Source organism: Microcebus murinus, chromosome 15, assembly GCF_040939455.1.
Source record: "Microcebus murinus isolate Inina chromosome 15, M.murinus_Inina_mat1.0, whole genome shotgun sequence".
Taxonomy (NCBI): Eukaryota; Metazoa; Chordata; class Mammalia; order Primates; family Cheirogaleidae; genus Microcebus; species Microcebus murinus.
Window position 1 is genome coordinate 7423065 of NC_134118.1, and position 16447 is coordinate 7439511.

Consider the following 16447-nt stretch of genomic DNA (forward strand, 5'->3'; position numbering starts at 1 on the left):
CTAACCTCCCCACCTTACCTTTCCATGGGACTTCCAATTCCTCTGGGGTGGGTCACTGTCTGGCAGAATCTTGCTCCTTCTTGTTCTGCCCTGTGACGTCTTCCCATGGGATCTGTGGCGGGTTCCAGCACTCTTTCCTCAGAATGACACCTGGGGTGTGCCTTGTCATCCAGAACTTTCTGGTCTTTCTCTTGAAATCTAGTGCCAGATGTCTCTAGTCAGCTATTCTGCCTGTATCCCCTCTATGTTGTTTCTAGTGAGGGTTTCTAAAGATATCTTTAATGGATCATGTCATTACAAGCCACACATGACTGTTTAGAATTTTGATTACCCATTTTTCCTCAAGGCTGAAATCGATGGAATATTTTTCTTTCCATTTTTCTTACTCAGCTTTCAGGTAGTGGTAGGTGACCATGTTTCACTACTTGAATGTGTCATTTTATAGGAGTAAAAGTCTATGGAAGTGGAGACAAAAAGTAACTGTTGAGTAGAAGACAGCATTATTATAGATGTGCTATGAACATGAATGTCTGTTTCATATCCTACTGTTTTGAATGTCTTTTCTTTTCTTCCTTGATTTATATTCATAAACCATAGACTGGGAATGTCTCTTCTTTTTGTTTGTGTGTTTCTCCATGCTCCCCCACCTTGTGAAATGCTTTTACTTCCACTTAAATTTTTCTTGCAGAAGACATTTCTTCAGTGTCTGTCCTTTCATTCCCTCTCTGTCTCCATATTTAGTTACAGCTTTCTATTTAGTAGCTATGTGTGCATTTTATTCATCCATGATTGCCCAAGAGGGTTTATTCCTATTTATTTCTCTCTTTTGTGTAAAGCCCTGAGTGGATACAATCATGTGTCTTTAGCTTTTTGACAAACACAAGAGAAGTGACTTTAAGTATCTGCAAGGTCCACCCTTTTTCATTAGGTACTACTGCCAACTAAACTCCCACATATTCCCAGACAAGCGATAATTTCATGGAAATATAAATCCTGTGAACACATTGCAAAATATAACACATAATTAATGTAAGTTCCTTAATGTTACTTATTTCAAGAATGCTGTAAACTACCTGGGAAAATATTTGTCCTAGGTTATTCTTGTTATGAAAAGAATCTAATGGATATCATAATGTTTGCATAATAATGAACTAGCAATAAGGGGAGTGATGTTTTGAAGATGTCTGTATGAGCTCTCCTAATCCTTTCCCCCTGAGAAGATGTAGGTCTGTAAATCAGAGAATTGAGGGGTGAGTAAAACCTGTGTCATAGATCATGTAAGGTGATATCTCTTTAAGGCTAGTGAGATTTTTTAATCAATTATTAAGTTTTGACTCTTCTGTTTCTTGCTTTCAGTTTCTAACTTAACATTCGGCCTGTCCATAACTTACCTAGGTCATTTATCTTATTGTTTGATATAATCTTGGCAGCTGTTTTAGTTCTTTTGGAAAATAAGGAGAGAGAAATAAATAAGCCTTTCATTGGATCTTTTTATTAATTAAAAGGAAAACGTGAGGTTATATAAAGGCGGTTCTCAATCTGTTTTGATGAAATGAAGGCAGAAATTTTGAGCCGCAGCCCTCTTAGAAAAATACATGCAGCGATTACTTCTTTTTTTTTTTTGACAATCTTTTCCTTTATTATGAGAACAAAGTTTATAGTGTTCATTGCCCAAATAGTTTCACATCATTACATAATAATTTCTTTTATCATTTAATCTGTATCATTTTTCAAAGTTATTATATATTTCAGTTCACTAAAGTTACATAAAACAGTGGAAATGAAAGAGGATTAAAAAAATCACCCAATTATTTTAAGTTTATATTCATTCTTTTTTTTTTTTCAGCATATTGTGGGGGAACAGATTTTAAGGTTTCAATAAATGGCCTTCCCCCTCCCCAAGTCTGAGTTTCCAGCATGACCATCCCCCAGATAGTGCACATCTTACTCCTTATGTATATGTATACTCGCCCCCTTCCCCCTTCCCCAATACCCTATTACTGTAGTACCTATGTGTCCACTTAGGTGCTACTCAGTTAATACCAGTTTGCTGGAGAATATATCTGGTGCTTGTTTTTCCATTCTTGGGATACTTCACTTAGTAGTATGGGTTCCAGCTCTAACCAGGAAAATATAAGATGTACTATATCACCATTGTTTCTTAGAGCTGAATAGTACTCCATGGTATACATATACCACATTTTATTAATCCATTCTTGGATTGATGGGCACTTGAGCTGTTTCCACAGCCTTGCAATTATGAATTGTGCTGGTATAAACATTCGAGTGCAGGTGTCTTTTTTGTAGAGTGTCATTGGATCATTTGGGTAGATGCCCAGCAATGGGATTGCTGGATCAAATGGTAGATTCACTTGTATCACTTTAAGGTATCTCCATATTGCTTTCCACAGAGGTTGAACTAGTTTGCAGTCCCACCAGCAGTGTAGGAGTGTTCCTCTCTCTCCGCATCCACGCCAGCATTTCTTATTTGGAGACTTTTTGATAAAGGCCATTCTCACTGGAGTTAAGTGATATCTCACTGTAGTTTTGATTTGCATTTCCCTGATGATTAGAGATGATGAGCATTTTTTCATATGCTTGTTGGCCATTCTTCTGTCTTCTTTAGAAAAGTTTCTGTTCAAGTCCTTTGCCCACTTTTTAATAGGGTTATTTGATTTTTTCTTGCTGATTTTCGTGAGTTCTAAGTATATTCTAGTTATCAGCCCTTTATCAGATACGTAGGATGCAAAAATTTTCTCCCATTCTGTAGGTTGTCTGTTTACTTTCATGACTATTTCTTTGGCTGTGCAGAAGCTTTGTAGTTTCATCATGACCCATTTATTTATTTTTGTTGCTGCTTTGATTGCCTTTGGGGACTTCTTCATAAACTCTTTGCCTAGGCCTATGTCTAGGAGAGTGTTTCCAACATTTTCCTCTAGAATTCTAATAGTTTCATACCTTAGGTTTAAGTCTGTTATCCAGCGTGAGTTGATTTTTGTGAGAGGTGAAAGGTGTGGGTCCTGCTTTAGCCTTCTACAAGTGGCTATCCAGTTTTCCCAGCATCATTTATTGAAAAGGGATTCTTTTCCCCAGCATATGTTTTTGTCTGCTTTGTCAAAGATTAGATGGCTATATGAGGATGGTGTTATATCAGGATTCTCAGAGCTGTTCCACTGGTCAATATTCCTATTTTTGTGCCAATACCAGATTGTTTTAATTACTACAGCTTTGTAGTATAGTTTGATATCTGGCATATTAATACCTCCCATTTTGTTTTTGTTGCCTAGAATTGCTCTTGATATTCAGGGTCTTCTTTGGTTCCATACAAAGCGTAAAATTAATTTTTCTATATCTGTGAAGAATGCTGTTGGGATTTTAATAGGTATTGCATTGAATCTGTAGATCAGTTTGGGTAGTATAGACATTTTAATGATGTTGAGTCTGCCGATCCACGAGCATGGTATGGATTTCCATCTGTTTACATCCTCTGCTATTTCCTTCCTCAGTGTTTCATAGTTCTCCCTGTAGAGGTCTTTTACCTCCTTGGTTAAGTATACTCCTAGGTACTTTAATTTCTTGTTGCTATTGTGAAGGGTATTGAATCTTTAATTTGGTTCTCAATTTGATTGTTGTTGGCATATATGAATGCCTCTGATTTCTGTGTATTGATTTTGTATCCTGAGACTTTACTAAATTCATCGATCAGTTCCAGGAGTTTCTTGGTTGAATCTTTGGGGTTTTCTAAATATAGTATCATATCATCAGCAAATAGTGAAAGTTTGATCTCTTCTGCCCCTATTTGGATACCTTTAATTCCACTTTCCTGTCTGATTGCTGTAGCCAGGACTTCCAGCCCTATGTTGAATAGAAGTGGAGATAGTGGGCAGCCTTGTCTGGTTCCAGTTCTAAGTGGGAATGCTTTCAGTTTTTCCCCATTCAGTATGATGGTGGCTATGGGTCTGTCATATATGGCTTGTATCATTTTTAGGTATGTCCCTTCTATGCCTATTTTCTTAAGTGTTCGTATCATGAAAGGGTGTTGAATTTTTTCAAAAGCTTTTTCTGCATCTATTGAAAGAATCATGTGGTCTTTGTTATTGCTTCTGTTTATGTGGTGAATTGCATTTATAGATTTACGTATGTTGAACCATCCCTGAATCCCTGGGATGAAGCCCACTTGGTCGTGATGGATTATTCTTTTATAAGCGTCTGGATTCGGTTAGCTAGAATTTTGTTGAAAATTTTTGCATTTATATTCATTAGGGATATTGGTCTGTAGCTTTCTTTTTTTGTTGCATCCTTTCCTGGTTTTGGTATCAGAGTAATATTTGCTTCATAAAAGGTGTCAGGGAGGTTTCTGTTCTTCTGGATGTTGTGGAATATTTTCTGCAAGATAGGTACTAGTTCTTCTTTGTAAGTGTGGTAAAATTCGGGTGTGATTCCATCTGGATCAGGACTTTTCTTTTTAGGGAGATTTTTAATTGTTGTTTCTATTTCAGCAGTTGAGATTGGTCTGTTCAGGGAATCTATTTCTTCCTGATTGAGCCTAGGGAGGCTATGTGTTTCTAGAAATTTGTCCATTTCCTCCACATTTTCCAATTTGTGTGCATAAAGATTTTTGTAGTATTCATAAATTATATCTTGTATCTCTTTGGGATCAGTTGTGATATCTCCTTTTTTGTTTCTGATGGAGCTTATTAGAGATTTCTCTTTTCTGGTTTTTGGTTAGCTTAGCCAGTGGTGTGTCAATTTTGTTTATTTTTTCAAAGAACTAACTTTTTGTTTTGTTAATCTCCTGAATAGCTTACCTATTTTCAATTTCGTTTAGTTCTGATTTGATCTTGTTGATTTCACTTCTTCTCCTGAGTTTGGGGCTGGTCTGTTCTTCTTTTTCCAGCTCTTTGAGTCGTTTCATTAGATTGTCTATTCGTGATCTTTTTGACTTTTGGTTATAGGCATTTATGGAGATAAACTTTCCTCTCAGAACTGCTTTAGCTGTGTCCCAGAGGATTTGATAACTTGTCTCTCCATTCTTCATAGAATTTTTTTATTTCCATCTTGATTTCTTCATTTATGAAGTAATCATTTAGTAGCAGGCTGTTTAATTTCCACGTTTTTGCATAGAAATGTGAGTTTCTGTTACGGTTGATTTCTACTTTTATTCCACTGTGATCTGAGAAGATACATGGTATGATTTCTATTTTTTTAAATTTCTTGAGGTTTACTTTGTGTCTTAGGATATGGTCAATCTTAGAGAATGTCCCTTGTGCTGATGAGAAGAACGTATATTCAGTGGATTGTGGGTAGAATGTTCTGTAATTGTCAGTCAGACCCAATTGTTCTAGAGTTTTGTTTAAGTCCATTATTTCTTTATTAATTTTCTGTTTGGAGGATCTGTCTCGTGCTGTCAGTGGGGTGTTGAAATCTCCGGTGATTATGGAGTTGCTATTAATCCATTTGCTTAGCTCCAGTAAGGTTTGCTTTATGAAACTGGGTGCACCTAAGTTGGGTGCATATATATTTAAAATTGTTATCTCTTCTTGTTGAACTGTGCCCTTCACCTGTATATAATGACCCTCTTTGTCTTTCACTACTTTTGTTGGTTTAAAAACTAAATCGTCTGAAATTAGAACTGCCACACCAACCTTCTTTTGGCTTCTATTTGCTTGGAATATTGATCTCCACCCTTTTACTTTTAGTCTATATGCATCCTTGCAGGTTAGATGTGTTTCCTGAAGACAGCATATACTTGGCCTGTATTTTCTTATCCATTCAGCCAGCCTATGTCTCTTGAGTGGAGAGTTTAAGCCATTCACATTTATTGAGAGATCTGATAGGTAAGGTAGATTACTGTTCATTCTGTTGGGTTGGATGTTGTTGCTATGATTTCTGTCTTGAGCCATTGTAATATCTGGCCTTTAATATCTTTGGGTTTTGGTTGTTTTTATATTCGTGGGTTATTATTATGATGTTCTGTGCGTAACGCTGTTTTAAGTACTTCCTGTAGGGCTGGTCTTGTCTTGGTGAATTCTCTGAGCCTTTGCTTGTCTGAGAATGTCTTTATTTCTCCTTCATATACGAAGCTTAGTTTTGCAGGGAATAATATTCTAGGCTGGGCATTGTTTTGTTTCAAAAGAGTGAGAATGGGGCCCCAGTCTCTCCTTGCTTGTAAAGTCTCATTAGAGTAGTCTGGTATTATTTGAATTGGCTTTCCCTTGTATGTTACTTACTTCTTTTGTCTTACAGCTCTTAGAAGGGCCTCTTTAGTTGATTTGTCAATCTGATGACTGCATGTCGTGACGTCTTCCTGTTTGCATTGAATCTCCCAGGGGTCCTCTGAGCTTCTTGAACTTGTATTTCAATATTTTGAGCAAGGCCTGGGAAATTTTCCTCTATTATATCTTCAAACAGCTTGTCCAACCCTTGAGTGTTATCTTCTTCCCCTTCTGGTAACTCTATGACCCTCACGTTAGGTTTCTTCACATAATCCCACAGCTCTTGTAGGCTTTGCTCTTTTCTTTTGTTTCTCTGCTCTATTTCTGTGACTGATTTATTTAATTGGAGGGTGTTATCTTCAAGCTCTGAGATTCTTTCTTCTGTTTGATCTACTCTGTTCTTGAGACTTTCCACTGTATTTTGTGGCTCCTTGAATTGATTCTTCATTTCCAGGAGTTCGGTTAAACTTTTTTTCATTGTTTCCTTTTCTTTTTCCAGATTCTGGAGGCTTTTTGTGGTTTCTTTGTGTTGGTTATTGAGTTGTTGTTGCAGCTCAATGAGTGTTCTTATGATCCACAGATGAAATTCCTCTTCTGTCATTTTGGTTGCCTGATTTTGGTTGGTGCCCGTTTCTAGGGGGCTGGGGCTCCTCTTTGGGGGAGAGTTTTCCATTTGTTTTTTCTTATTTCCTGAGTTCCTTCACTGATTTCTTCTCATATCGATCAGTTGTTGTTTCTTTTCTTTAGGTTTTTGTTTGGGTATTCACAAGCCTTGTTTAGTTTCTGAGGCGTTAGGTGGTGTCTGTGGGTGAGATTTGTCCACTCCCTGTCCTGATAAGGGTGTGCAGGATGCTCTCCCTGTCAGTAGGTGGCGCTTGTTTGGAGGAACAGGCTACGCTGTTGTTTTTATGCCCTGTTATCAGCTTTTGTTCCTGTAGAGAGAACTCTAGTGTCTCAGGTGGTGGGTGGGGCCCTGGGACTTCCAGATGTGTCCTCTTATCCCCTTCAGTGAGGGCTAGTCTAGGAGAGAGTCTGGGCGGAGCTTGGTTGGGTAAGCCTGCCCTCAGGCAACACCAATGTCGTTAGCAGGGGTCAAAGTTCTGTTCTCTGCTTCCAGGCAAAGCTTTCAGGTCGGGGCTGGAATGGCCCAGCTCAGTCAGAGAGTCTGCTTGTGGGGATGGGGCTGTCTGAGACCCACAGTCTGGAGCGGGGCTGGCTTCTTTCCACCGTCCCCAACTCCGCAGCTACTTCTGGGCCTCTGCCAGCAGGCCAGACCACATGCCACCACTCCTCCCCTGGCTGTGCTACCTGTGGGGAGGTTCCCTACACGGGAATGCCACCTGGGCTGGGTGCAGGGCCTCCCTTCTGGGGAGGGTTGCCCTCTAGGATGCTGATCTGCCCCTGAAGGCACACACACCGCAGTAGTTTGTTCACAAATATCCCTTTTGTGCCCCAGGCAATGCGAGGCCTTGGTGTACGGGATGTGGTCTGCAGGTCTGACCTTTGCGTCCCAGAGTTCAAACTATATCCCCACCAGGGAGAGCAGTGCCAGTCCCAATTCACCCACAGGGAGCCCAAGCTGCGTCTATGTCTCTCAGCCTCAGAGTCTGCCCCATTCTCCTGGGATCACCATGCCAGCAGCACCTGGGAGGGCCGGCAGGTAGGGAGCTCACAGTCTGAGTTCCCCTTAGTCATCTTTAGGGCCCCAAAAGGGAAGGTCCCGTTCCCTGTAGGTGCCTCCAGCTGGTGGCTATATTGTCTCTCTGTCTCTTTGGGCAGCCGCGGGTAGGGTCGGGGGAGAGGAGGAGGAGGCAATATGGCGTCTGCCCCGCGGCTCAGGTCTGTGCACACGCAGGTGCCCCGAGGGAGTTGGGAGCCTGGTGCCGAGTCCGCCACTGGCTTACCGCTCAATGGCAGCGGCCGTCTCTGGGCTGGTGTCCGCAGGTCTCTCCACTTGCTGGGGAACCCACCAGCAGTCCGGGATGCAGTGGAGGGGAAATGGCTGATACTTTCCACTGGTCTCCGGGCTGCTCCGGCAATCCCAGCTTCCAGTTCTCCTCTGTGACCTCCTCCCGTGGAGTCTCCCGTGGTCTCAGGTACTCCTCCTTCCGACCCTCATCTGATGTAGGCTCGTCTTCTTGCTTCTTTCTTCTGATTTCTGCTAGAATCTATCTTTTCTGCAGAGACACTCTGTCTGGCGGTGTTTCTCATCCGCCATCTTTTTTCAGTTTATATTCATTCTAGTCCGTAGCGATTACTTCTTTCTGGAGTTATTCTGATTTGTCTTGTGGTAATAATATGTGTAGGTAATGGCTGCCTGTATATACAGGCAGTGTGACCTTAAACAAGATTGGTGCTTGCTTGCTTACATAAACTACCATTTATCATACAAACATGCTGAAGGTATGGTTTCCAGTAGAGTATACAAAATCATCTCTGGATGATGATTTCTTACGTTTAAAAATATCTCCTGCAAAGGGTACCCTTTATATTATTCTCAGGAAGCTTTATGGACTTTAGTATTCATAGTTGTTCCACTTGGCCCTTAGAGTGATTCTGCTCTAAACCTCAGAAATTCTGCACGTTTGACATTTCAGTCGAATTCCTCTGTCTTCCTCCGAATATTGGGTTCTGTTTGACAATCATAGATGTGTCTGAAGATTTTAAATCTCCAACTAGAATAATCATGGCTTTATTTTCTTGATACCAGATGCTCTCTCTGATTCTTAACTGATAGCCTATCTTGCATAAAGAGAATATTAGAGCTATTATTATGTCCTTTACCTGGGCAGAAGAAAAACCATGTGAAATTCAACATAGGGTTTCATGTTTCCTTCATACATTATAGTAGTATTTAAACATGCCTCCTAATTCTGTAAGCACACAAATGGAGAAGGAGGTCTTCTACAGTTTAAAACTTTGAAGATAATTTTTGCCAAGGAATCCTCTTGAATTGGTATTTTGAATCAGTGTTTTAGAATTCAACCATTTGATTGCATTTAAAATTGCATATCCTGGGGGGGGGGGATTAATCAAGATGGAGGACGAGAAACACCACCAGACAGAGTGTCTCTGCAGAAAAGACAGATTCTAGGAGAAATCAGAAGAAAGAAGCAAGCAGACAAGCATACATCGTGGGGGAGGGTCAGAAAGGGAGGTACCTGAGACCCTGGGAGACTCTACGGGAGGAGGTAGCGGAGGAGAACTGGAAGCAGAGACCTCTTGAATAGCCTGGAGACCAGCAGCAAGGGTAGGTGGAGCAGTTAACTATCCCCTTCCTGGCATCTTGGACACCTGGTAGGCTCCCCAGCGGGAGGAGAGAGTTGCGGACACCAGCCCAGAGATGGCCACTGCCAGTGAGCAGTAAGCCCATAGTGGATGCAGAACCAGGCCCCCAACTCCCGCGGGGCATAACCCTGTGCACAGACTGGAGCCACGTGGCAGGCGCCATATTGCCTCATTCTCTCCTCCCCCGACCCTAACCATGCTGCTGAGAGAGAGAATATAGACTCCAGCTGAAGGCATCTCCAGGGAACGGGGCTTCCCTTTTGGGGCCCTACAGCTAACTGAGGGGAACTCAGATGGTGAGCTCCCTACCCACCAGCCCTCCCAGGTGCTGCTGGCCCAGTGATCCCAGGAAAACAGGGCAGACCCTGAGACTGAGAGACATCAACCCAGCTTGGACTCCCCATGGGTGAATTGGGACTGGCACTCCTCTCCCTAGTGTAGGGTTAGGGATTCAACTCCAGGGCCCAGAGGTCAGACCTGCAGACCAGATCCCATGCACCCAGGTCTTGCATTGCCTGGGGCACAGAAGGGATATTCGTGAACAGCCTACTGAGTTTTATATGCTTCAGGGGCATATAAGCATATTTGAGGGCAACCCTCCTCCCTAAGGGGGGCCGTACTCCCAGCCCAGGCAGCGATCCTGCACAGGAAACCTCCCGGCCAGAATCACAGCCAAGGGAGGCCTGGATGCATGAGGTATGGCCTGCTTGCAGAGGGCCAGGAGTAGCCGTGGAGTTAGGGAGGGTGGAAAGGAGAGAGGCCTGCTCAAGACTGCGGGTCTCAGACAGCCCCACCCACACACACAGACTTTCTGACTGACCAGGGCCATTCCAGCCCCTCCCTGACAGCTTATCCCTAAAGCATAGAACAGAACTTTGACCCCTGCTAACTGCATTGGTGGTGCCTGAGGGCAAGCTTGCCCAACACAGCACCACCCAGACTCACTCCTAGACCAGCCCTCACTGAAGGGAATAAAAGGACACACATGGAAGTTCCAGGGCCCCACCCACCACCAGAGGCATTAGAGTGCCTCTCCAAACAAGCAAGAACTGGATACAAGACCCAATAGCAACAGTGTAGCCCGTTCTTCCAAGCAAGTGTCACCGACTGACAGGGAGGACATTCTGCACACTCTTTTCACAGCACCTACTGACACATCATACAGGGAGTGGTCGAATCTCATCACAAACACCACCTGCAGGCTCAGAGACTAAACAAGGCATGTCAATACCCAAATGAAAACCTAAAGTAAAGAAGCAACAACTGATCCAGATGGGAAGAAATCAGCAAAGGAACTCCGGAAATATGAAGAACCAAACCGAAACCACACCTCCAAAGAGGAACACCAGCCCCTTAGAAATGGACATCAACGAAAACCAGGCCAACAAAATGACAGAAGAGGAATTTTGAATGTGGTTCGTAAGAAAATTCAATGACCTGCAAGAACAACTTCATAACCAACACAAAGAAAACACAAAAAGCCTCCAGGACCTGGAACAAAAATTCACTAAAAAAGTTGAAACAATGAAGAAAAGTTTAACCTCATTACTGGAATTGAGGAATCAATTAAGGGAACTAAAAAACACAGTGGAAAGCGTCAAGAACAGGGTAGATCAAACAGAAGAAAGAATCTCACAGATTGAAAATAACACCTTCCAATCAAATAAATCAGTCACAGAGATAGACCAGAGAAACAAGAGAAAAGAGCAAAGCCGACAAGAGATGTGTGATTATGTGAAGAAACCTAATATGAATGTCATAGGGTTACCAGAAGGGGAAGAAGAAAACACTCAAGGGTGGACAAGCTATTTGAAGATCTAATAGAGGAAAATTTCCCAGGCCTTGCTAAAAATCTCCAGATACAAGTTGAAGTAGCTCAAAGGACCCCTAGGAGATTCAATGCAAACAGGAAGACATCACGACATGCAGTCATCAGACTGACCAAAGTATCAACTAAAGAGGCCCTTCTATGAGCTGTAAGATGCGAGAAGCAAATAACATATAAAGGAAAGCCAGTCGGAATAACACTAGACTTCTCTACTGAGACTTTATAAGCAAGGAGTGACTGGGGCCCCATTCTCACTCTTCAGAAACAGAACAATGCCCAGCCTTGAATCTTATTCCCTGCAAAACTAAGTGTTGTATACAAAGGAGAAATAAAGACATTCTGAGATAAGCAAAAACTGTGGGAATTCACCAAGACAAGCCCAGCCCTTCAAGAAGTACTCAAAACAGTGTGACTCATGGCTCAGAACAATAAACACTCACGAATGTAAATCTTCTCAAAGCTAAAGATCAAAGCCCAGATACCACAATAGCTCAAGAGGAAAAAGAAAGCAACAAAGTTCAACCCAGCATAATGAACAGAAATCTGTCCCACCTATCAATTCTCTTCATAAATATGAATGGCTTGAACCCCCACTAAAGAGACATAGGCTGGATGAATGGATAAGAAAACACAAGCCAAGTATCTGCTGCCTTCAGGAAACACATCTAACCTGCAAGGATGCAATTAGACTAAAGGTAAAGGTGGGGAGAACAATACTTCAAGCAAACAGAAGCCAAAAGAAAGCTGGCGTGGCGGTGCTGATTACAGATAACCTAGTTTTTAAATCAACAAAAGTAATACAAGACAAAGAGGGTCACTATATAATGGTGAAGGGTACAGTTCAACAAGAAGACATAACAATCCTAAATATATATGCACCCAACCTTGGTGCACCCAGATTCATAAAGAAAACTCTACTTGATCTAAACAAATGGATAAACAGCAACACCATAATAGTTGGAGACTTTAACACCCCACTGACAGCGCAGGACAGATTCTCCAAACAGGAAATCAACAAAGAAATAATGGACTTAAACAGAACTCTAGAACAAATGGGCCTGACTGACATTTACAGGACATTCCACCCCAAAACCACTGAGTATATGTTCTTCTCATCAGCTCTTGGGTCATTCTCTAAGATTGACCATATCCTAGGACACAAAGCATGTCTCAAACAATTTAAAAAAATAGAAATTATAGCATGTATCTTTTCAGACCACAATGGAATAAATGCAGAAATCAATCCAAACAGGAGTCCTAATTTCTACACAAGGCCATGGAAACTAAACAACCTTCTGATGGATGATCACTTCATAAACAAGGAAACCAAGATGAAAATCAGAAGATTCTTTGAACTAAACGACAAAGGTGACACAAGTTACCAAAACCTGTGGGACACAGCTAAAGCACCCCTGAGAGGAAAGTTTATTTCAATAAATGCCTATATCCAAAAGTGGAAAAGATCACAAATAGACAACCTAATGAATCGTCTCAAAGAGCTTGAAAAAGAAGAACAGACCAACCCCAAACCCAGCAGAAGAAGTGAAATCATTAAGATCAAATCAGAACTAAATAAAATTGACAACAGGGAAACTATACGGAAGATTAATAAAAAAAAAAGTTGGTTCCTTGAAAAAATAAAAAAATTGACACACCCTTGACTAGACTAATGAAAAGCAGAAAAGAAAAATCTCTAATAAGCTCCATCAGGAACAATAAAGGAGAAATTACAACTCATGCCACAGAGCTACAAGATAAAATTTATGAATAAATACAAAAACCTCTATGCACACAAACTGGAAAATGTAGAGGAATTGGACAAATTTCTAGAAACACGCAGCCTCCCTAGGCTCAACCAGGAAGAAATAGAATTCCTGAACAGACCAATATCAAGTACTGAAATTGAAACAGCAATAAAAACCTTCCTAAAAAGAAAAGTCCTGGACCAGATGATTTCACACCCGAATTTTACCACACTTACAAAGAAGAACTGGAGCCTATCCTGCAGAAATTATTCCACAACATCGAGAAGGATGGAATTCTCCCCAACACATTTTATGAAGCGAACATAACCCTGATACCAAAACCAGGAAAGGATGCAACAAAAAAAGGAAACTACAGACCAATATGCATTATGAATATAGATGCAAAAATTCTCAACAAAATCCTAGTCAATTGAATCTAGGTGCTTGTCAAGAAAATAATCCAACACAACCAAGTGGGCTTCATCCCAGGGATACAGGGATGGTTCAACATATGCAAATCTATAAATGTAATTCACCATATAAACAGAAGCAAAAACAAAGACCATATGATCCTCTCAATAGACTCAGAAAAGGCATTTGACAAAATTCAACACCCTTTTATGATAAGAACGCTCAACAAAATAGGCATAGACGGGGCTTACCTAGAAATGATACAAAGCATATATGACAAACCCACAGCCTATATCATAATGAATGGGGAAAAATTGAAAGCATTCCCGCTTAGAACTGGAAAAAGATAAGGTTGTCCACTATGTCCACTTCTGTTCAACATAGTGTTGGAAGTCTTCGCTATAGCAATCAGACAAGAGAGTGGAATTAAGGACGTCCAAATGGGAGCAGAAAAGGTCAAACACTCACCCTTTGCTGATGACATGATATTTTACCTAGAAAACCCCAAGGATTCATCCATGAGACTCTTTGATCTGATAAATGAAATTGGTAAAGTCTCAGGATACAAAATCAATATACAGAAATCAGAGGCATTCATATATGCCAACAATAGTAAAAGTGAGAACCAAATCCAAGACTCAATTCCCTTCAAAATAGCAACAAACAAAATAAAGTACCTTGGAAAATATTTAAGTAGGGAGGTAAAAGACCTCTAGAGGGAGAACTATGAAACACTGAGGAAGGATATAGCAGAGGACATAAACAGATGGAAGAATTTATCATGCTCAGGGGTTGGCAGAATCAACATTGTTAAAATGTCTATACTACCCAAAGTGACCTACAGAGTCAATGCAATCCCTATCAAAATACCATCATCGTTTTTCGCATATATAGAAAAAATAATTTTACACTTCATATGGAACCAGAGAAGACCCCGTATAGCAAAATCAATCCTAGGCAACAAAAACAAAATAGGAGGTATCAATTTACCAGACTTCAAACTAGACTACAAGGCTATAGTCATTAAAGCAGCTTGGCACAGGCACAAGAACAAGGACATTGACCAGTGGAACAGAACAGAGAACCCAGATATAAAACCATCCTCATATAGCCAACTAATCTTCGACAAAGCAGACAAAACCATACAATGGGGAAAAACAATCCTTATTCAATAAATGGTGCTGGGGAAACTGGATAGCCACATGTAGAAGACTGAAACAAGACCCACACCTTTCACCTCTCACAAAAATCAACTCATGCTGGGTAATAAACTTGAACCTTAGGTGTGAAACTATTAGAATTCTTGAGGATAACGTTGGAAACATTCTTGTAGACACTGGCCTAGGCAAAGAATTTATGAAGAAGACCCCAAAGGCAATCACAACAGGAACAAAAATAAACAAATGGGACCAAATCAAATCAAAAAGCTTCTGCACAGCCAAAGAAACTGTCAAGAGAGCAAACAGACAACCCACAGAATGGGAGAAAAATTTGCAAGCTACACATCTGATAAAGGGCTGATAACTACAATCTATTTAGAACTCAGGAAAATCAGCAAGAAAAAAATCAAACAACCCTATCAAAAAATGGGCAAAGGACATGAACAGAAACTTCTCAAAAGAAGACAGAATAATGACCAACAAATATATGAAAAAATGTTCAACATCTCTAATCATCAGGGAAATGCAAATCAAAACCACAATGAGGTATCACTTAACTCCAGTGAGAATGGCCTTTATCATAAAGTCCCCAAACAACAAATGCTGGTGTGGATGCAGAGGAACACTCCTACACTGCTGGTTGGACTGAAAACTAGTCCAACCTGTGTGGAAAGCAATATGGTGATACCTCAAAGCGATAAAAGTAGATCTACCATTTAATCCAGCAATTCCACTACTGGGCATCTACTCAAAAGATCAAAAGTCACTTTATGAAAAAGACACCTGCACTCGAATGTTTATAGCAGCGCAATTCCCAATTGCAAAGCTGTGGAAACAACCCAAATGCCCATCAATTCATGAGTGGATTAATAAAATGTGGTATATGTATACCGTGGAGTACTACTCAGATTTAAGAAACAATGGTGAAATAGCACCTCTTATATATTCTTGGACAGAGCTGGAACCCATTCTACTAAGTGAAGTATCTCAAGAATGGAAAAACCAGCACCACATGTACTCACCAGCAAATTGGTGTTAACGGATCAACACCTAAGTGGACACATAGGAACAACATTTATTGGGTGTCGGGAAGATGGGGTGAGGAGGGAATGGGTATATACAACCATGACGAGTAAGATGTGCAACGTTTGGGGGATGGACACACTTGAAGCTCCTACTTGAGGGGGTGGGGGCATGGGTAATATATGTAACCTTAACACTTGTACCCCCTAATATGCTAAAATACAAAAATATAAAAAGAAGTAAGTAAATAAATAAAAATAAAATAAAATAAATTGCATATCCTGGCAATTATCTGTAAGCAAATATTTACATATATATATATAAATATATTTTATATCCTTGAGACAGGTACTGAGTTATGTAATTGAAAAATTGCATGTGGTATTATATTTCCCTCCTCTCCTTATGTTAGAATTTGTGAGTTGTTTGTTTACATTATTGTATTCTATCACTTTAGCATATTTTTCAAATATTTACCTTAACTCCATATAATTTTCCTGAGTGAAGATACGGACTCCTATTCAGAATTTATTCACCCAGCTCTGTCTTGTGCATCACGTCCCCTGGGTGCCTCTAATTGCATACATAGCCAAGTGAAGCTGTCCTTGAACCTTCTCTGAGTCTTCCTGACTCTCCACAATATACTCTAATATCTGGCTACTTCACCCTAGTTAATAATCCCTAATAAATAGCAGTGATGATTAAAGCAGTAACAGTCCAGCTCTCCAGTCCTCCCTCCAATCACCAGTTCTGTCATTTGCCAAGTTCTGCATCTTC

At 40.7% G+C, this 16447-nt stretch overlaps 1 long non-coding RNA gene across 1 annotated transcript in view; it reads left to right on the forward strand.

Moving 5' to 3' along the window:
- LOC142876394 (uncharacterized) overlaps positions 1-16447 on the forward strand; it is a 39448-nt gene that overhangs the window by 1801 nt on the left and 21200 nt on the right. The gene's annotated exons all lie outside the window — the stretch shown is intronic.